This window comes from Eleginops maclovinus, chromosome 11 (genome assembly GCF_036324505.1).
Source record: "Eleginops maclovinus isolate JMC-PN-2008 ecotype Puerto Natales chromosome 11, JC_Emac_rtc_rv5, whole genome shotgun sequence".
NCBI classification, from domain to species: domain Eukaryota; kingdom Metazoa; phylum Chordata; class Actinopteri; order Perciformes; family Eleginopidae; genus Eleginops; species Eleginops maclovinus.
In genome coordinates, this window is record NC_086359.1 from 21,391,632 (window position 1) to 21,413,378 (window position 21,747).

At 40.9% G+C, this 21,747-nt stretch overlaps 1 protein-coding gene across 6 annotated transcripts in view; it reads left to right on the forward strand.

Moving 5' to 3' along the window:
- auts2a (activator of transcription and developmental regulator AUTS2 a) overlaps nt 1–21,747 on the forward strand; it is a 306,284-nt gene that overhangs the window by 146,257 nt on the left and 138,280 nt on the right. The window lies entirely within an intron of this gene.

Below are 21,747 nucleotides of genomic sequence, written 5' to 3' on the forward strand. Positions count from 1 at the left end.
CTACAGTAATTCACAGCACTCCATTGTTCCAGCAAGTCCCAAGGAGGACTTATTAAAATGCAATAATCTCCCTATTTAAACAGAAACAATAACCATTAGAATTCCCGCAGATCTAAAACAGAGCGTAAGCCCCCATCTGCTGTGAATGATTAGAGTCTTGACGAGGGAATTTAATTTGCAACATTCAAAGATGGGAATCTGAGCAGATCTCCCCTCCGAGGCTCTCACCCTCATACTCATTTGCCTCTCGCTTTATTTGTCTTTTTAATTATTTATTTAGCTGCCACTAACGTCACTCTAGAGAGAGGCTAGACAACAACATGCTTTGCAGAGCTGCGGCCCTTTATACTACTTCCCTTCAGTGTTTTAATATAACATGCTGTGAATGTGCTGAAACATTAGCATACCCTCTGATATTAACATATGACCGGGTGTATATGCAGCATAAGATGCTAACAAGGACAATGGTGATGTGTTGATATCAAGCAATTCATGTTTACCATGTTCAGCTTTGCTTTTGCCTGTTAGCATGCACTTGCAAATTAGTACTAAACACAAAGTACAGCTGTGGGAATGTAATTAGTTTTGTAGGTTTTTGGTCAAAGATATTGAACAAATCTTAAATATTTACCCGATCATGGTGCTATGAAAAGGTGAAGGGATCACCAATGAATTAATCCTCTGGGAACCATGAATGTAATTTTGAGACTAGTAGTGATTTGTCAGATAACTTTAGGCAGAGCTTACATAAAAAATGGTACTGCCATGACATTTTCTCAGATCTATCCAGACAGCAGAACACATAAAAGAAATGATGGTAATGCATGAACCATGAAGTGCCTGCTGATGACAATTGCTAATTCCAAATGCATAGGAAGCAAAGATGGCTTGCTGAATAACAACCCTGTTTGTGGTCTAATATTCACCTGTGGCTCCCACCATCATCGCAGTTTCTTTGGAAAGAAATATCTTGCCTTGGTCGTGATGTAATGAGAAGGAGAAACCAAGAGAGGAAATAATCTGACCTTTGTGACAAGGTACAAGCTTAATGTTTGACCTCCAGACCTTTACTGCCTGTTTTAGAGCATCAATTTTGGCAAAAACATGACCTTGACTGTAACCAATAGAGCAACGGACATGTTCAACTGTAAACACACCTAAGCAAAAGAGGAATGATAAATATTTACAGTAGATGTATTTGGGGCGGCAGGTGGAACAAACTCCTACTGTTGGTTTCTACCTGGAAATCCGGCGATAGCACCTCCTTCACAGTGGCATCACGTGTGCAGCAGTGACAGCTAGCACTCATTTCCACAAAGTGCCAGAGCCTTTCTATAACCTTAGCGTAATGAAAACAAATCCCTTCTTTTTCTTGTAAAGCTTCAAGTCTTGCACAGGTGCACAGCTTACTGGAGGTGCGATGCTCCACCACTGACTTTTGGATGGCGATAGCATCAATCCATAGAGGCACAGCAGTTCTTTATCCCATCAAATGACTGCCAAAGGCAGAGCTGCACCCTCCATATTGCACCTCAGCAGGTGCAATGCTAAATATATATTAAAAGTGCCTTACTCTGCAAGTTGCTGTAATCCCTTGGGCTCCTTGCGCTACTGATCTCTTCGCCTAGTATCATCCATTTCTGGTTGTGAGTGTTCCGAGCGAATCCTAATTCCTGTCTCTGGTTCGCAGTGCACCCTAGAGACTTCTGATAATGAGCTCTGAGGTTAAAAACTATGGAAAGCCAGTCCCAGAAGGTGTTGTTGAGTTATGGATGGAGGGAGGGGAGATCATGGGAGCCTCCTGAGACCTAGTTAGGGCCAAACCTTTGGCAGAAGGCACATTATTCCTCAATCTGAAAGAAAAGCTGTGCCATTTTGAATTGCAGCTAATTGGCACTGAATGGAGAAAGACTTCAGAAGGAAACCACTTTTCATGCAAAAAGCACAAAGGTCCTGTTCAATGTGCTATAAGCACCATAGCATTCAACAGTTAATGAATATATGTCAGTGAATTAGTTGGTATAATCATAAATCACATTAATACTGAAATCTTAATATATATGTGTTATTGATGATTTTAAAAGGCACTGACCCAAAGGTTAACGTCTAATGATGTCATTATTAATTTGTCCTGCAGTCAATTAAAAGCTGTCTGCTATGTTAAATCTATTTGAAATATATCAAACTAGGTGCCCTTTTAATGTGTGGGTGGAATTGTACACCATGGAAGAAATCACACACTTACCACTTTATTTAACCAATATATAACAACGCACATTCATCCCCCTAACATCTTCTTTTCCTTTGGAAGTGCAGACAGTGAAGCAGTTTATCTCATACCGCTTCACTTGGTGTGTCACCACCAGCCCACTGCACAGAGAGAACATGCTAACAGCATGGTGGGATGTGATACCTAACAGTGCTCCATCGGCACTGATCCAATACACTATGACAAAGTTGGTTCACAGTGATGAACCTAACCTAGAAATATTAAATTCAGCAATGTTGGCTATGGACATGATGAGCCATTGTTTTCTTCTTGTAGACAGCGTACTCACACTCGCACAAGATTACCATTTCTGTAGTGTACTCTGTATACAATTGTGGACACAAAGCCATGTGGAAACTAGGCGATGAGCTGGTAATACCTTATACTGTAGACAGTGAGTTACTGTGCATCGTCCAAGTCATCTGATGAAATATGGTTATAGGCATCATTCATACACACTTTTCCTGCAGCATGGCTTATGAATTTAGTCTTGCAACTAACTTAAATGCAGATTTATTCTTTGGGGTAGTTTTGTATACTTGCATATCTTGTATTTAAAAGTACTTTCACTATTCTTCTTTTTGAGACAAATACTTAACACTTGCTAATTGTTATGCAGACTAGTTACTAGTATTGATTCTTTAAAGCGTTTTAATGCACTTCAGTCTGTATCTTCCCCCAAAAGATTGCTTGTACGCAGTCATATGGATAAGCTGTTTAGATGGAGGACAAATATGATCATATAGGTTCATAGTATAAGTTCACTTTTGACAGTTAGGTATCACTTTAAGAAAAGATAAATAATTTAGATTTGAATGTTATATTTTAATGTGCTGCATCTCTCTGAGCCCTGTCCATGTGAATTTCTTCAATAAAAAGTGGTTACCTAAATATTACACAGATTCCTTTGATGAATAATTCTTCTTGACTACCCTCGTCTTTAATGTTGCCTCTCCATATTCTACTCATCTTTTCCCTTTCAAGATAAGCAAGAACAACAGCCCCAAAACCAAATAGTTGCCATGATGTATAAAATAACTGCAGCTAGTGCACCTGTACATTTCACTGTTGGCTACAAGACAGATTCAATGTGTGGACATACCTTACTCTTTATGCAGTGAATTAACAGAGACAATTAGAAGTGTTTCATTTTGAAATAATGTAGTAAAGCCCTGTGGTGGCTCTTCCTAATAAGGCTAATAATCCATTGTGGATGTCCAATCCAGACAAGGCTTTCTTTTGATTGCTCTGATTAATTACAACACACTCAGTGTTGCTCTTACAGCCTGTTAGTATGGCAGCAAGTTAGAGGCACTGCATTTAAACTGGGCAAGTGGCAAAGGATTTGCAGCCAGGAGAGTACTGAAGGACCACAGGACAAACATCTAGATCGGCTCATTGGATTTAGGTAAAGTACTATTAAGCTGGGTTATCAATGTGCTTTATCTCGTTAGAAAACAAATCAGGCCCATTCATTTCTTTGAGGATGTTATTGCAAAATGTGAGCATTTGCATATGGCTGGCTAAAAACAGTTTCAAGTTACATTTAGAAACATATAGAATATTTCTGTTTCATATCATAAATAACTGCTGACTTGATTGTGTACTAGCTACTAGGCATATGTGTGTTGTGTGCTTTAGTGGCATGCTAAGATGAAATGCGTCTTTTTCCCCCTCACTAAGAAGGTGGTGTTGGATGCCTGGGTCATTACCTGTGCTGGTGTTGGTGCCGGCGCTCATCACTTCCCATGGCCAAGCCCAGCAGCATGCAGCACATAACAGCTGGCAAGTCACTCTCAGCTGCATAAATATGTGTTTTGTTACACTCCTCTGCCCAAACTTTGAGAGCCATGAGTAATGTTATTGTTATAGGACTTGACCAATTAAACTCCTGAGCTGAGCACCTTATATGACTGGTATATAGATTTTTCTGTATGCTATTTTGATCAAGTACATCTTATTTTATTGTAATAGTGATGCATTTCCCCTATGTGATGATGTGCAAGGCTGTGTAAATGTGTGAAAGGTAGCTCTCCTTCGGAAACTCACTCCTGCAGAATGTCACTGCATCAATATGAATGATAGATCACTGCTAATCAGAGATCAGATTATCAATCTGTACCGATATTCCTCATGTGGGCAGCAAGTCGAATTCTTTAATTGTGACTCATGCATGGATTTAACATCCATGTAGCTGAATGTAGTGGAGAATCTGTCCAGTTTTATGGTCTTAAGGAATAGGCTTCACAGACATTTGGTTCGAGCATAGTGTGGAAAATGGTAATGAAGAAAGGCAAGTGAGGGAGAAAAGAAATCTTGACCTGAATTTTGTTGGTTTTGTGACAATGAGAAAGATAAGTGGTTGTGACAGTTGTGAATGATGTTCTGCCACAGGCCTGTGAGCTCTGCTTTGGATAAATTGACACCGTTGTCAAACACACTTTTCCTCGATGCCCAAACCTCCCGTGAACCATCTAATGCGGCAAATGGGAACCCTAATTCTTCATTAACTCTGAGGGAAAAAGAGATTTCGTCATGTAATTTTCTCCTCACTGGCTGTTTTAAAGATTCCAATAACCCAGCATTTACAGTTGACTGAGCGAGAATGACTCCCTCGCCCCTCAACCTCCTCTTCTTCTCCACTTTTTACAACGTCGACAAGCCGGCTGTTAAACCCAGTGATGCTTATAGCCAGACTTATTGCCATGGTTAATCTTTAATGACTTTGAAATGTATTGGCCTCGTTAATAAGCGGTGAGGTTATCAATTCCTCTAATTAGGCTGCATGTTCCCCGAAGAAATTTCACATTAAAGAGCCAAAAGATGAGTTGGAGGCGAGGCACGGTCTCCGGCAAGAGGTGGGGGGTGGGACGTAGTGGTGATTTAGAGCTAAAATTCAAAGTCTCACCCCATCTGAGAGGATTAGCATTAAATCATTTTACCCCCACAACCACCTAGCCCCCATTCTAATACAACACCCCCACCTCAACTATCGCCACCACCACCATACCTTCTTCCTCTCCCCTTGAAGATGACTGTTTCACTTACACATTATAGCTATCAGTGGATGTGTGTGTGTGCAGGAGGGGTAATCACAGTCAGGCAGGGCTGGGTGGTGGTAATGGGACATGAGCACTGCTGAGGTGTGTAATACGATCAGGAGTTACTGTCACAGAGCACTGATGTGCATATCTCAGCCTGACATGTTGAGGCCGCAGCGAGGCCATTTGGGTAAGCTTTATGTGGCGTTCCAGGGGAGCTTCAGTCAGCTGCCAGCAAAGAATATTGGCCTTTTAGATAAAATGGATGTCTGCCTTCTGTCTCTGCCACTTCTGAGTCTGTGTGCTTGGCAGCTCTGATGTACAGCATATATGCATGGCTTAGGGTGACAGAGCCTATTATTTGTATAGGAAAGAGTACAAGACATAATATACTGTGTCATGAGTAAGCATTTTAAAGCAAAGATAATTGCCTATGTAAATATGTACTGTTCCAAATGATATTACATTTCCATACTAGTTGTTACACAACACAGCCACGCTTCCATATATATTGCATTACTGGTATATCCATCTAGCAGTGACAGATTAGCTTATTATACTAATATATTTCAAGGTAACGGTGTACAGATTTTTTAAAGGATGTAAACATTTTGATCAACTACAGTACATATAATGTTTTTGTGTGTACACACTTTTCATACTTTGAAAATGTGTGTTTCGTCCATGCACACATCTGAAAATACAGATTAGCTATAAACGGCTGTGATTTATTCGTGCCGCAGCCCCGGCAGCCAGACTGCGACTCCTGCAAATTTATAGCCAAACGTCACTTTTACATGATGGGTTTGTAACAAATATCTGCTGCATATTGTTAAATTAATCTTCCATTTAAAATTAATGGAGTTAGACTCCCCAGGTTCAATGTAATTTGGTGTTCACAGGCAGCAAGTAACGCAGTGTGAATACAGAATGAGCTGAGGCCAAACGGCCTAATCTTCCATCACCTTGAACCTGAGAGGAGAGGACGCCTCATCCAGCAGTGGCTAATGAGATTGTGCTCACCTCCTGGGAGAAAGAGAGACAGGGAGGGAGAAAGGGGTTGGTGGGCGGGAGGGCGAGTTAGAAAGATGGAATGAAACAGGATGGATGTGTTGAAGCATGCTACGGCAGAAAAATGCAAAAAGGATATGAGGTGAGAGAATGACGGTCCAAACGCTGGGAGAGGGACGTGAAAAAGGAAGCTGGGCGATATATGGAGCAGGTACCTGATAGCAGCTTGTAGTTTTCCACCACCTCTCACCACTCAACTCGAAAGTCCTACGTTAGGACATGGCTGATGTATGTATGAGAGCTAGGGCATGTTGAGATTAAATTAATTCTCTGTCATTATTTCACAAATCCCCACCCAGCCATGACAAAGACAGAGGACATATTTCACTGCTAAGGATGCACCACCCAGCAGGTGTGTCTGTGTCTCCATAATTCATCAAATGAGAAAAAGGTTCCCCTGTGCAAGCTAGTCCATATTATTGTCAAAGAATCCACAGGGAATAGCTCTCTGCTAACAGAGTTATCTATGTATCTGCTGTTCTGTTTAGGTTCATATTCCTGTAACAGTAGAATCAGGCAGTTCATGTCTGCACTACTGATATTCACGCAAATGTGATTTTGATAATACATTTCAATCTGCATTTAAAAATCTCCAACTTGCACGCACAGCAAAACTGTATAATTCCTGTTTCTGCTGTGGATACTGTTATACAAACTGTATTTGCGATGCATTGCCCTCCAGCAGATGGTGGCAGCAGTTGTGAGCCAGCCTGGATTGAGCTCAGCCAGCATTTAGGGCTCATTTCGTTGGTTTTGGACAAGGATGTAGCTATCCTGGCCAACAAGGTGGATTAGCTGCTAGAAGTCCTGTACAGCGCAGTGCTTCAGCCCAGACTTGTCCCACTGCAAACGCCATGGCATTCATCACAGAGACTTCTGTTCAGTCTGCAGTAAAATCCCTTTTTACTGGGAAACAATGTGATTTAGTGTAGTCCCTGAAAGTTCAGACAAAGTCACATTGGGGGGGTCATGTGATGCCAAGACTAGATGTATTGATATGTGGATATAAAAACTAAAGTAAGCCTGTACGAGCAACAGGTAATATTTGTGGAGTAGTCTGCAGATAACCAAGATCAAAAACTACTTTCTCTGCGCTGCCGAATGTTAGCAGTCTGATAAGCAACTCGAGGCTAGAGTAACCAACCTTACAACAAGCTAAGTTGTTGTGAGAAAAACCTCAGAGATTGCATTTTAACCAATTACTCCTGTTCAGTCTCCTCTTGGACTGTTATCCTGATATTAACAAAAGCCACTCAAACATGACAGGTAAGTACTACTTGGAATACAGACATAAACATAACACTTCTGCTACCAAAATATTGGTTTAATTCTGCATTCATATACAGATATCTATTTATAGAAATGAGTCATTGTGTAGCCAATCCATTATTTATATATTTAACATCCTATTTGATTTCATCGGTGTATTTTAATGTAATTCATTTTAATATCCATGAGTTTCAACATGTCAAAAAGCATGATAGAGTAAATGTAATTAGTTCTGGGCCGAAGCCTATGCTGTTTGCCTGACTCTACCCCTATTGGCTAATGATATACTAATAATAATATTAATCTCTTCTTAGTTCTACGTGCCTTACTTTGCTCATCTTTAATACATTTTAATTTGTTCATTGATTAGCTCTTTCCTTTTATTACCTATTAATTCCGTCACACACTCAGCACTATGTCCTTTCACTCCCTCTCCTTGTTTCTAATTTTTCATGGCTGGTTTGTAGTCATTTACACACCTACACACTGATTTGTTTGTCCATTCGTCCATTGATTACATAGATTTGCTACATTGATCCCATGGTCTCATTATCTTTATGCCCACACATGATCGATGCTCCTCTCTGTTTGCTTTTGTTGTTTAGAAGCTAAGCTGACTTCGACAAAACAACTGACGAAAAAGAAGTTGCAATCAGCTTTTAAAAAAGATTAAGGAATTTGTACTTGTCTGTAAAAATTGGCCTGTATGCTCCACTCTGATAATTGCAGCCCCCCTGCCTGCCTCTGCTCTTCCTCCATGGCTCAAATCCATTGAGTGGGCTGGAGGGTTATAAAGTTCCAGCTGGCAACATTTGTTTAATTACTTAAATCCATTCGATCAAAGCTTTTCAGGCAATTATGTCAGTGGCCCTAACAAGGCAATAAATGGATTCATTCAGCTGGACTGGCATACAGCAAACATTCCCCTTTAATAGGTCAAATGGGGGTCGGTAACAAGTGAGCTCAGTGCGGGGGTGTTGTATTAAATGTACGAGTAAAAGTGCATTGTGAACTGCACAACAGTCCCAGCCATATTGAGAGGATAGCAACCTTGTGATGGTTCATGTTGCAGCAGGGTCAACATTAAGAACAGAGATAACATTTACCTAAAAGCTTTTGATCCATATCCTGCCGTCTCTCATAGCCAATGACAGATCAGGGAGACAAACACCAAGAGGAAGCTGCAGAGTGGTACAGGAAATAGTCTTGTTCAGGAAACAAAGGCATGTTTGTATATATGTCCGCCATTAATGGGTGAGGGACGAAGTGATGATACCAGATAGAAGACTTGGGTGTAGCAATCTTCTACCTCTACTTAACTGTGTGTATACGTGTGTTGGTGCTGGATCAGATGTTCAGGGGACAATAAGGAGCAGGTGGAGGGTAGCAGGGCCTTATGTTTTAGGGCCCAGGTCTACAGAGAAAGTCTTGCTAAAAGCCTCGAGTCCTGGGAGTTTCCCCTCAACATTAGTGGCTTTTAATTAATGATCACTTAAATAACCTCTGGACTTGGTATTCCGGAACACTGATGGTCGTTTCAGGACTCGAGCAAATCCCTGCAGTTGCCCAAACCCAATATACATAATGGAGTTCTTATCTCATCACTGTATAGGCTTGCAACAGTGTCCGCCTTGTGCTGCTTTGCAATGGAGATACAGTGCCATCGTATTTATTTGATTAGTAAAATGTTATAACGCAGCATCATAAGGAAGCCGTAAACGCAGCCTCGCAATAAACAGTAGCTAGTACGAGTAATGGCATTGTAGAAGTAAGAATGAATCCTTTAATGTTTGTCTTCTGATAACGGATGTTTGTTATGACATTTACAGTTGAACGTTTTACTGGAAAACAAAACAAAATGATGGGGCATTTCTTTTTGGACACCACCCATACTGCTGACAAGACCTACATGAGGCTGTGTAGCCATCAACTGGGTCCTGTTTTACAATATACAGTTCAGTGAAATGTGTATCATAAAGTCCCTCTGCTGTTTGGAGTATCTTATAGGGTTAAACTACAGTATAATACATAGTTCTCATGGGATGAAGGGGTGGTAATTAATTAATTAATGTCCTTTTCTAACCCTTTCTCCTACAAAATTACATCACAGAGACCTTATTGAATTAGCTGGGTTTAAGTCTTGCTCATAGCCCTTTGCGTGCACTTAAAAAATGCCTTGGTTTTGTGTTATTGTAACATAGTTTTTAGGCTCTCTTTTCTGTATCTAGAAATGTTTCCCATTTAAAAGGACTTGTTTTCCACCATAACAAGTCAGCAGGGTAGTCCTATTCAAGTAAGAGATGCAGACGGTGTGATAAACCCTAAGGCAAATGAACAGGGAAGATGTAAAGTATAGTACCGTAGAGTTCAGCGGTAGGTGTGGTTTTCCTGTTTGACGGACAAAGCTTTGGAACTCTAGTATATTGCCTTTTAAGATATTCAAAAAGAACAGGGTTCAAGCTAACATTAGCTTACAGAAACGTAGTTTACCCAAACCGTTGATTCTGCTGAAGTCAACATTAAAGGTCTCCTATTATGTTCTTTTATGGCATATATTGTAGGTCTCAAATATGTAAAAAAAACAAAACATCTCTGACTTGTTTTGCTCAAAATACCAAACAGATCATGCATTTTATCATGTTGTCTATCCCTCTGTTTCAGCCCCGTTTTCGAAAGTGCTGATTCTGTGACTTTCCCTTTCATGCAAATGAGCTGAAGCTGGCCACGCCCCTTTGGAGCGCATGCAGCTCTCTGTCTGAAGAGAGAAGTTTCTAACAGAAAAACTCAGCTAAACGCTGCCGTGATTAAACCCCATATTATGTTCCAAACCACATCCAGCATTATTTCTGAAACACTTCTCAGTGTTTACCGCTAGAACAGAGACATTATATGTACTATATAAACAACAACTGTAAGTCCCTCCTGCAGACATCCTGCTGAATACACACACACACAGTGGTGCTGCAGAGGGGATTCAGCTCGCCACTGTATATAGGGGACGATGGGTTGGGACGTGTCACTTGGGTGGGACGTTGCCAGGAGTTCAATGTAAAGCCAGCCCACATTTCTGATATGACGTCATATCGGCAGCAAATCTGGATCAGCTCGTTTGTACCCCCGTTTTTAGAGATGTGGGTAAGGAGACACTTTGTGAGTGTCCTTACCCACCGGGGACACATATTAGTGTATAAAAGACAGCAAAAAGTGCATTTTGCATAATAGGGGAGTTTTTGCTGGAAGCGTAAAAGCTATACAAAGAGCTGTAGAAGACATCAGCATTAGTCAACAAACAACTTGCCCTCTTTAATCCATAAGCCTTCAACCTACCTCTTTTACCTCTTCTCCCTGAACACCACCTTTGACTCTTTCTGTCTCACCTCTCTTCTCTCCAAACTGCATGTAGTGGCACTATTCAGGCCTGAAAATGAAAGATGCGCATGATATTTGTAAAATTGATTTAACATAATGTAAAGCATTATTGTGTCTTCTAAATTGTTTGCAGATTATATTTATATATATATGATTATATTCCAGTCCAATTAGCACTGCAGAAAACATGAATAGAGGCTGATTGTTAACAAAGGAATGATCTCTACGGTGCAGCTTTGTGATGTATTGACTGTCAAATTCCTGTCACATAATTTTCTCAGCTTTAATAAAAACAACTTAGTTTACTGCTCAATCAACTCACAGGAAAATGTATTTATTACACATGTTTAACTCAAACTCTATGCCATCAGCAACATCAGGATGTGATTCATAGGATAACGTTGTCAACCTATCCTTCATGTACACACATTTCCTATTGCACACAGGGACATATATGAATAATTGTACCACTATCTCCTATCAAATTTTACCTCATTCATTTTTCTAATCTACTCACTTCATCTCTTTCTTTTCCAAGCCTCACAAGTTTTGATTTAATGACCTGCTTAATGATCCGCTTGGGGGAGTTTCCAAAGACTAAGTGCAGATTCACATTTTAAAATGCAGGCTTAGCAGTGGCAATCTCCACTGCCAAGAATGGATTTTCCCTGGTGCCCTGATGGTGAAGTAGTTAAGCTCCTCGTTGTAGTCCATCCAAGTCTTTATGCTCTGCTCTGCATTTATTTCTGTCTCTCTCTCTGCACTAAAAATGTCAAGAGAGGAAACCACAGAGCTTTGTGTCCTGTCATAGACGAAACCCTGACTATTCTAATTATCCTCAGTCATATCTTTCCTTGGGGAAGGCTTGAAATTCTGTTGATCATAGGAGTACATTCTATGGATGTATTTTGCATTATTAAAACCTGCAGAGCTCCTGGAGCAGTGGTGAGAAAATATAAATGAGCAGGGTATTGAGCACTTGCTGAATGTAAACTCCCCGTAGAGGAAACTGTGTATTGCATTGCATAGTGTAAAGAAAATTCTCCTCAGTTTACAGTGGGATCAAAAGAAACAGGAGGAAGAGGCCTTGAAACATTTATGAGTTGTGATGGATCTGACCCTGGGGGAAAACATCCTTGATCCAATTGGGGGAGTTGGAGTGGATCTGCTGGCTCTCGTTGCTTGGAAAGGCTACGAATAGACCGGGAGCCTCAGTGGTTTTCTTAATTTATATCCCTCGCTGCTGACGCATACTTCCGCCCATTGGAAAATACTGCAGCCTCCCCCAGTGAATAGCTTGCAGGTGACAAATAGCTCCTGCTTCACACTCCATTTGCTCCGAGGCAGCTCACACCCTCCTCCCTGTCTTCCCCGCTCACATCCTTGAGCCTCCATCATAATCTGCCCCTCCTGTTTCCTCTTCAGGCGCTGACCTTTCAGATGATGCCTTTCCCGGCCTCCCTGGCCAGTAGCACCCCTGGGAGCTATAATGGACTCCGTGTTAATTGCCTGTTGAAGGACAGAGGCAGTTCTGCACAGTCTGATTGCAGACTCCCTCGAGAGTGCAGCTGTCTGTTTGTGTGATTGTTGCTCTAATGCAGCACAGCTGGAAAATCTACCCAGCATGTGCCTACACATATGTAGACAGACACAGTGAACATAATACACACACATTACTTGCAATGTACACATTTAAGTTGTGTAAACCATTTAAGGTTTTTTTACAACGGAGGGAGACGACAAATTGGTCTGGTGGTGCAACAACATTGTGATATATCAACTCCAAATTTCGTCGCATTGTTAGTTTTCTGTATATTTCAGTGTGTATTGAGCCACTTATTTCGGTATTATACTTTAGCTGGTACTTGCCTCTAAAGTGGCACAAGCCATGGTTCAAATCAACTTGGCCTCCCCCTGCAGCCTGGATGTCAGCCTAATTCATAGCCACGGACAGGAGCCAGAGAGGAGATTTATCACCCACTCCCTGGATTCTTTTTTTATCTTTTATTCAGGGGAATTGAGCGGGATGTAAGGTTAACTCCTCCAGCCCTCTGAATCTTGAGGGTCATTGAATAATTCTTGCTGCCATTTCCATGGATACAGCCCCTTGTGTACTGCAGCCCTCACGCATAGTTGAAAGGATAAAAGCCTACCATAAAGAAATGGGGTGAAGTAGTACCACTTCCAACACAATAGGCCAGTAAAGGATACCATTCCCCTAATCCTGTGTTTATGACTATCCCTTTAAATAGATTCACTATACCGACAGACCCCCGACTTTAGGTCTGCTGGCAGCCTGAGGAAAATGCAAGCTTAGATATGAGCTTTTAAGAAAATATTAGGAGAAGGGACAAGGTGAAAACTCACCACTCCTCCCCCCCACACCTGAAGAACCGGCTCTGTGTGCATGGCCCATGGCTGGACCTTGATCTCCGTGGTTTGAAGTTGAAACTAGGTCCCATGGCCCTGGCGGCCAGAGAGTGATTCCTGCTAGATAAGGACCCCCCTTTCATCCCCTGTTCCTCTCTGAGATGTGCTGTCACGGTGAGGCTGATTCGCATCAGCAGCCTGCCTCCTAGGCAGACCAGGCCAGGAGACGGCCGTGCTGGGGATTTATTTTGACATGCTACCAAATTCCCGCTAACTATCAATGTGGAATTTCTCGAGAATTCTGAGTACTGAATATTGACCATGACCGCTGTAAATGTTTCGCCAGGGCACAGTGAAGGCTGTGGCTTTGATACAGTAGAGATTCTTAATTTTGACTCATATCCTGCTGTTAGAGCTGCAGGAGGCAGTTTTTATTTGTGTCATGCCAAATCACTAAAGGGGAAGACACTGTGGTAACATCACAATATAATATAGGATATCTTCTGGCCATGCATATTAATCTGTCAAATAAAATGTTATTCTGATGAGGGCTCTTTTTCCTCATTTCCAAGGCTTTTTCCAAGTAATTGGCTTACTTATGTTTCTGTGTCTGTTTATTTCTCTCAATTGGCTGTACATTTCTCTCTTCAGTAACTCTGTAGTTTTAACTTGTTTTCATGCACGTCGTTTCATTATGGGCTCCAACCACCATCATCATTCTCAGTATGTTTATGTTTTCTGGGGGGAGCAGAAAACAAGTGCCTCAAAACGAGCTCTAGTCAACTGGAGATGCTTAATGTTTTCAAAATCTGTTTTGGTTAAGTGGACATGATAAATCATTCCCATTACACACATGACTAATTTTTTTTAATTTAGCCGGGGATTCAATTAGCTGGGGTCTGATGGGAGGACTGGAGGAGGAAGAAAGGTCCAGCATACTACATACAGCAGCATAATTACATTAAAAAGCCATGAAGGGGTCCTTGTTAAGACCAAGAAATCACCTTGAGTTAAGAAAATAATAATCTGAGACATCATAGAACTCATTGGAAAACCAGTTTAGACTCAAAGCTCAAAGGCTTCAAATATTTTATTGTGGAGAAATGATTTGCAGCTAAATAATCGACATGGAGTATATTCCACTAGGATTGTCCAGTGGGTGTGGCAGTAAACTGCACAGCTGTAGTAGTGTATGATGGATCTAGGTTAATTGAACTCCTCTAGAATCTGACATTTATTCTAAGAATGATATGTACATAAATACATTCCTCTTAGCTTTAAAGCAAAATAACAAAAAGGTTTTTACAGCTATAGCACTTATGTGCAATTACAGAAACAACAACATATGACTTTGGCATATCGTTTTTAAAGTATGTAGAGAAATGAGAACAATCAACTGTTTGTGACTGTACTGAAACACGTCACTTAATTTGGACTATTATCGATTTAATTCAAAATACCACAGTAGTTATAGTCTTTCTTTCTTTTCAAAACTCAGTATCAGTACACTATGCTCCAAAAATGTCAATACTTTCCATTCTTCTATTACATTCATAATTAAAAGGCATTTTACTATCCGTAGTTATTGTAGTCAGAAGTGCATCCCTTTTGTTTTTGTGCAGAATAAGAGCAAGATCTGCCCTGAAAGACTTTCAACAAATAGATGAAGACATTTTGCACCCAAACACAGCTAGAGATGTAAAAAATAAATAATGATGGTGTTTTGGAGTATTCCTGCCCTTTTTGTTTTGCTCTGAGGTGACGGGCGTCTCTTGCTTGGCCTGAAGTGCCAGCAGAGATGCTTTCAATGTAAACTAGATTGGTTAAGAACCTGTTTATTTATTTGCTAGTGAACAGCTGCGACATTTACAGAGAAACCGTTTGATTATATTATTGTTTTTTTGCTGTTGGTCTGTAAGAAATGTGTTAATATTGGTATCTTAGCTCTATTATACACAGATTGTTTTGCTGCTTTTTAAATGCTCACTCTCTGTCCACTCCTACACTACACATGCTTACAAGTTGTGCTCACAAGCCCTCATCCTGTGTGTGTGGTGACTGCCTGGAATTCAACATTGTGGTGTTAGCAAAAAGCAGATTTGAAAGGAAAATTAGATTTGTTCCCAAGTGACTGAATGCTGTGAGCTCACAAGGCAAATTGCAGTAACGGTTGTCGATCAGGAGAAAGCATAGCAAAGGTTGGTGAGGGTGACGGCTTTTTGTCTTCAATCAGCATTACCACGCCTGTTTAGTTTTTTGTTAAAGCAAAGGAATCCATCAGCAGCCTCCCATGAGAACTGTAAGAAAGCTAATAGCAGGTGGCAGTAGATGTGAAATGGGCCTTTGGACTGGGCAGCCATGAAGAGGATAATGCAGCCATTCAGGCTCTCTCTAGCAGGGGCCCCCTTTGTCCCCGGAGCTGACATGCTACTTCGCTGTGGCTCCTGAAAGGGTCCATTTTGTTCAATTTGTCTAAAAGCTGCTGACTTATGTGACAATTTAAAGACTTTGGATGTTAAAGTTTCTTTAACCCACAGACACCTGAATGGTTCTTTTGTCCTGCCCTGTGATCTGTCCCGTCATTCTCACATGACCCTACCCAAAAGAGGAGAGTTGAAAGCTTCAGAGAGGGCGCCCCGGCGGGAGATCCTCAGCTGTGGCCAGGGCACACTGAAGAGGCCCAGATGACTTTAATTTTGTGAAAAATGTGAGAAAGAGAAGGTTGGATTAGGTTCCAAGCTAGTGCCTGCAAATGTGCTCATTTCCACATGAGGCGATACATTATTCATCAGCCCTGATGGACTGGACTGACTCCACCAGTGATCCAAATGTGACTTTTGGCTTCTCTTGTTTTTTATAGATTACAGGAAAACACGTTCTGATCCCTGACAAAGCTGACAATTGTGTCACTAACCTAGATAACAAAGATGTACTCATTAGCTAGTTACGTTTAATTTAAATCCTTTACATATTCCGGTATATAATCATGCTTGTAAAATTGTTGCTGCCTCTACATCCCGAAAGGCTCCATTCACTTGGCAGGATGCGCCTAAATATTGAGCCTTATATTTGATTCTTTTTTTTATTTACGACGCCTGTCACAATTTAAGCAACCCAACTCTGCCGTTCTTGCAACCAGCGGACCCCGCTAAAGTGGGTGGTCATGTTATCGGATAAGAAGCACCTTTCAGGGCCAGAAATTCAACAATATTTTCCCTCTGAAATCAAAAACGGGCTCCAACATTACCATACATTGTAAAGCCTCCCTACCATCAGGGACTGTACTGCCAACACCAATGTCAAAAACCTGCAGAAATATCCAGCTTTTTTCTACCCACTTTCAGGTATTTGAAACTTGTCATTTCAAAGTGATGAATGTACACCATGTGACGTCATTCTGTAATTCTGTGCCAGGCCTTAATATTGGGTGAGATGAGACATTCAATGACAGTTATTGAAGAGAGTCCCTGTGCAGTCAAGCATCTTGACATGGATACAACGACCTCACACACATGAAATGTAGATCATGTCCACAGAGCCTTGTCCCTCTCTCTGGCTTTTGATTCATTATTACTGGCTAACCATAGAACTGTCCCTGATGCACATGCAGAAGGGCCGCACAATAGAGGTGCAGTCAACTGTTGAAAGCTATTATGTCTGAAATGAAATGAATACAGAGTCAAGGTAAAGCTGTATACTGTGAAACAATGTAGGAGTTCAAGGTTTAAATAAGGCCCAGAACTCTGTGGAGGATTTACAATGCCTAAATAAAAGCAAAATATCATTCATTTTATTACATTTGTATTTCCCATGCCACATTAAATTCAATCATAACCTAACATTCATGCATAAAACCAATGTCATTATAATTGTTATCAAATATTGATACGGGTATTATTTCTGAACATTACTTTTGTAATTCTACAGTAACTGCTGTGTTAACTCTACTTAGTTCCTGCTTGCGTTTTTTTGGTTTACTGTTATCAGAGGAACCTTCCAGTACATTTGAAAGGGAAAGAGTGGAATTGTCACAATTAGGTGTGCTGTACAATCATATTCAGGATCATTATAAAAGGTGATTCATTTCAAATGATGGATCATGTTTGTCAGTGCAGCAGCACGTCTCTGAACGGTTTCTGATTTTTGGAAACGTAGTGAGCATATGACTTCCAGGAGGTGAGGCAAACCTGCAAAACAGTTAAGCGAATTTAGCTCGTGCAAGCTCATTGCAAAGTTTTTCTTCAGGACATGGAGGTTTAGGGATGAGATGCTGATTATCACCTACCAATGGACTATTCTTAACATTTGTCCACATATTTATATATACATACCTTTTATATATTCAGCCTTATGCTTAGAACCTTTTCAAAATAGGAAATTGAACACCATTTTTTGAATGATGTGTAGTTTAAGCATAATCTGTTGACAGCTGTTTGTAACATCCATGTGAAGATACTTTATGAGGAAAATGTACAATCTGTGTGCTTCATAATATATGGTATGTATGTATGTATGTTAAGTTCAACCCTGAAATGGTTAACTGGCAGAGTTGGGGCAGGGATGGCTTGGATATTAGAGGCTGAATTCTTCATGTGGTAATTAAAACGTGCAGGTCAAGTCTCCTATGACACCTATTTCTATTGGTATAGGGGGAAAGCAGTGATGCCTCCCTTTAATGCGCCTTCTTCAGCCAGCCTAAATTTAAAGGATGAAGGGTGACATTTCCCCCCCGTTTTGTGAATTAATGCAATTGATCTGCCTAACAAGAACAAAGTTAGGTTTCCAAATACTGCATGATAAAGAGATTAAGCCTTCAAATGGCTTTCCAAAGGCAATCTTTAGTGCAAGCCGTAAAGTAAGGGCATTGAACTTTCAATTATAATTTCTAATAGGCTATTGACTGGAATGCATTAAATGCTGCTACACAGCTATATAGATCCTAAGAGGGGATTTTTCACGATCCAGGTTACATGACCCCAGAATCCCTCAGAGGGAGATACACAAACATTCACCAGTCACCTGACGTGTGCGGTGATTAAGTTAAACATGTGTTTTTTCTCTGTATTTTCACATGGTTGTTATAGTAAAGGCTCGATGTGAAGGTGTTTACTTTAAACAGCATTACGCCGGCCTTACTTTGTAATCTATGGTCATTTCAGTAAAGTCTTTTGATCCTTGTATTCTCGTATTTGTGGTCGGGAGTTTTTTTAACTGACTGTCAGCTCAGTTTTTTTCTTGGTTAAGCTTTGATGCTGCTCCAAGACCTTTTGTTAGTCTTAATTTCTGAGTTTCTTGGTATCCAAGCTCATGAGCTGTTTCTAATTTTCTGTGATTGATCTCCAGGTCTGAATCCAATTTAATTGCCTTTAATGCCGCATTAACTTTTGTCAAAAATATTTTGACTTGTCATCCTAATTAAGCATGCTACTCCTAACATAGTATGGTCAGGGAACAAGACATCTGCTTTTCATTGTATCTGCATTCTGCTCTTCGATGCCTCGTGATTTTTCCTTATCCCTGCCATCATTTTCTAGGTCTTTGTTTTTCCCAGCCTCTTTTTCTTTCCCTAACGCACACGTTTTAGCTGCAGGTGATTATAAGCTTTGAGAACGCTGCATCAGGATACAATTTGTCAGGGCCTAACAGCCCATTCTGTTCTGAGGGGGTTAACATTCTGTTTGTGTTACAGTGCATTCGAACTCTAATTAAAACAACATTACATTCCCCATCTGCCAATCTCCCATAATCTTCTTTAATTGCTGTAATTAAACTATATTTACATGTGCAAAATACTTGTAATTTAGCAAATTGCACTCTACTCTCTGCACATTTAATCAGTGGCGCTGCAGTGGAAAGGAGTGATTTCAGTGTTTTGATTTCAGCGGTAGGCTGGTTCTGACGGGGTAAGTGGACCTCTGCCTGAGGTCTCGCAGAGGTTAGGAAAACAAGCCATCGGAGCAGTATTGTCATTGGGCTCTGATTGCAGCTCGTGTGGCTAATTACAAGCCTGAGCTCTGCTGTGAGGCCAGGCAGAGCTGAGGTATGTGTGTTTGTGAGAGCACCTTTGTACAGTATGTGTGCTTCAACAAGGCCTAGTGTACTGTATTCAAAGCTCACTGCTGCCTCATGATTGACATCAACAATCCCTTCATTCATTTAGTCAAAATGCTAAGTGAATTTGCAGAGATGTTTTTGCCAACCTAACAGTGAGAACTGAGATGAGGCGGTAAATACCTATAGTTAAACCTGCAGCTGGCTGAGCAACTGCTGCTGAGATAAGCGTCAAAGACTGGCTCATGCTGAAGAGGAACAGCATGCTTGCTTTCAGATTAATGGTATTAGATAGGGATTAATCTAGAAGAGGGAATTTGTCAAGCTATAGGTTTATATTAGCATCGCTAATAAGCTAGCTTTTTTACGCTCAACATCATTTTAGAGACTTCCTTGACACTTGTGGTTTATTCAGTTCGTCAGTTACCACTGAGGCCATGAGCTGTCACTCGGACAAGCTGATGTTCATCCTCAGAGTTTGTAGAGAGTCCTAGTCATTAGGAAAAGTCTCAGTTAAGCCTTGTCAGGCAGATCAGTGGGGTGTAGCTTCTGAATGACTCCATCGCTTGCTGTCTTGACTGTTGCTGAGCAGCTAGCATTAGCCATATCTTCTTGGCCTAATTATATTGCTGTTTGCCTTTCTGGCTGAGAAAAGTACCAGTCAGGCCAGATGGAACACAATGGAACAGCTCAGCAGTTTAGAGTCAGGGGTCCTGTCCTTGACATCCCCCACCCTCTCAACTTCAGGTATTTTCAGGTGATGGCAGATCTGGCAGAAAGAACCAGCGCTGAGGTAATTGGTCGGCTTTTCGTAGAGTTTCCCCTTTCCTGCTAGAGCTGCTTATTAACTTCACGGCAGCAGTATGCAGATCATTAGGACATCCCACAGAGGAAAGAGAGAGAACAGAAGGGAGATTCTGCAGAAGAGAACTCTGTGTACCCAAACGCAACGCTTAGATTCAATGCTCTCTTAATTTCCATTTGAACTCTTTTCCCCGGTAGTTGTCCTAATAGATGTAGGCCCTGTTCCTCTAACTGAATTTTAATTGCTCATCCTATTACTGCTCATTTGTGACTGACACACAAGTGATGATTTCATCTGCTTGCTTTGGATATAAAAGGTGTCTGTGGCTCTCTGAGGTAGAATATATGTTTTAAAGGAGAGGAGTAGTAGCCGGCGGGGAGTGCATTGCAAATGTGGTTATAAGATGGACACAGCCCCAAATCCTCATTAGCTGACACATAGTTCTTCTTAATTAGTTTCCATTCACTGTAATTAGCATGGATGAGGCTAATCATCAGATGTGAAGGCAATCTAACGCTTGGGATGCAACGTCCTTGGCCTCACTTTCATGTAAGGTTCATAGACATTTTTTGTCTTCAGGTGCTGTTGCTGTTATTAAAAAAGGCAGCATTCGCCAGCTTTTATTTTTAAAAGGTTATGGTTTGTGTCTCTAACAATACGGTTTTGTGTAATTAAAGTAAGTGAGGCCATTATCATGGTTTCAGGTTATCTTGAATGATTTCAACGAATAACCCTTTAGCCAAAGGGTGTTTCTGTACCAGGTTTGAAAGGATTTTATCTTCTTTTATGAGATTTTCAAAGATCTCATATTTTGACTTTTTCAAGACCTTACATGAAGAAGAGAATGAAAAGTGTATTTTGCTTTGACAGCACTGTGACGTTTAACGCTGTTTTCCCAGATGAAACAGATGTGTGTTGTGTAACATCATAAAACAGGACTAGGATTGTTGGGAGCATCCTCTGCAGCAGAGTGATTGATACTCCCTCTCTACCTGTCAAGCACTTGAGAGAGATATTCCTCCCATTAATGCTGCGTCTGCTGCCAATCATCCTTTGTCTTCCATTGGTTACCAAGCCTCTATCTTCATGTCTACCATTTTCTTCGATTAGTCTTTTTTTAAAACCTCACGTGACAATCTTATTTATACAAACTCTATGAGCACTGAGTTGGGGCTCATACCGATGCCTAACTGTTTTACACAGGATATGAGTTTTGAGTAGATTTTCTGCCTGGTGGATTATAGTGTTCTGCTATCTGTGTCTTTATTGATACCAAATCCCAAAAGTGATCTCCTCAGATCTTAAATATGTATCCACTCACCACAAAATGTCCTTGCTTCTAATCTTTTGGCCGCAGTCAAAAGGATGTGAGCCCTGACCAATCCATGATAGTGAAGTCTGATTTTCCCAGAGTGCTGAAGGCGCTTTCTCCTTCACTCAGCCCCTCGGTGCTGTAGATTCTTCCCTGATCTAAAACAGAACCCTGTTTAACCCCTCTACCC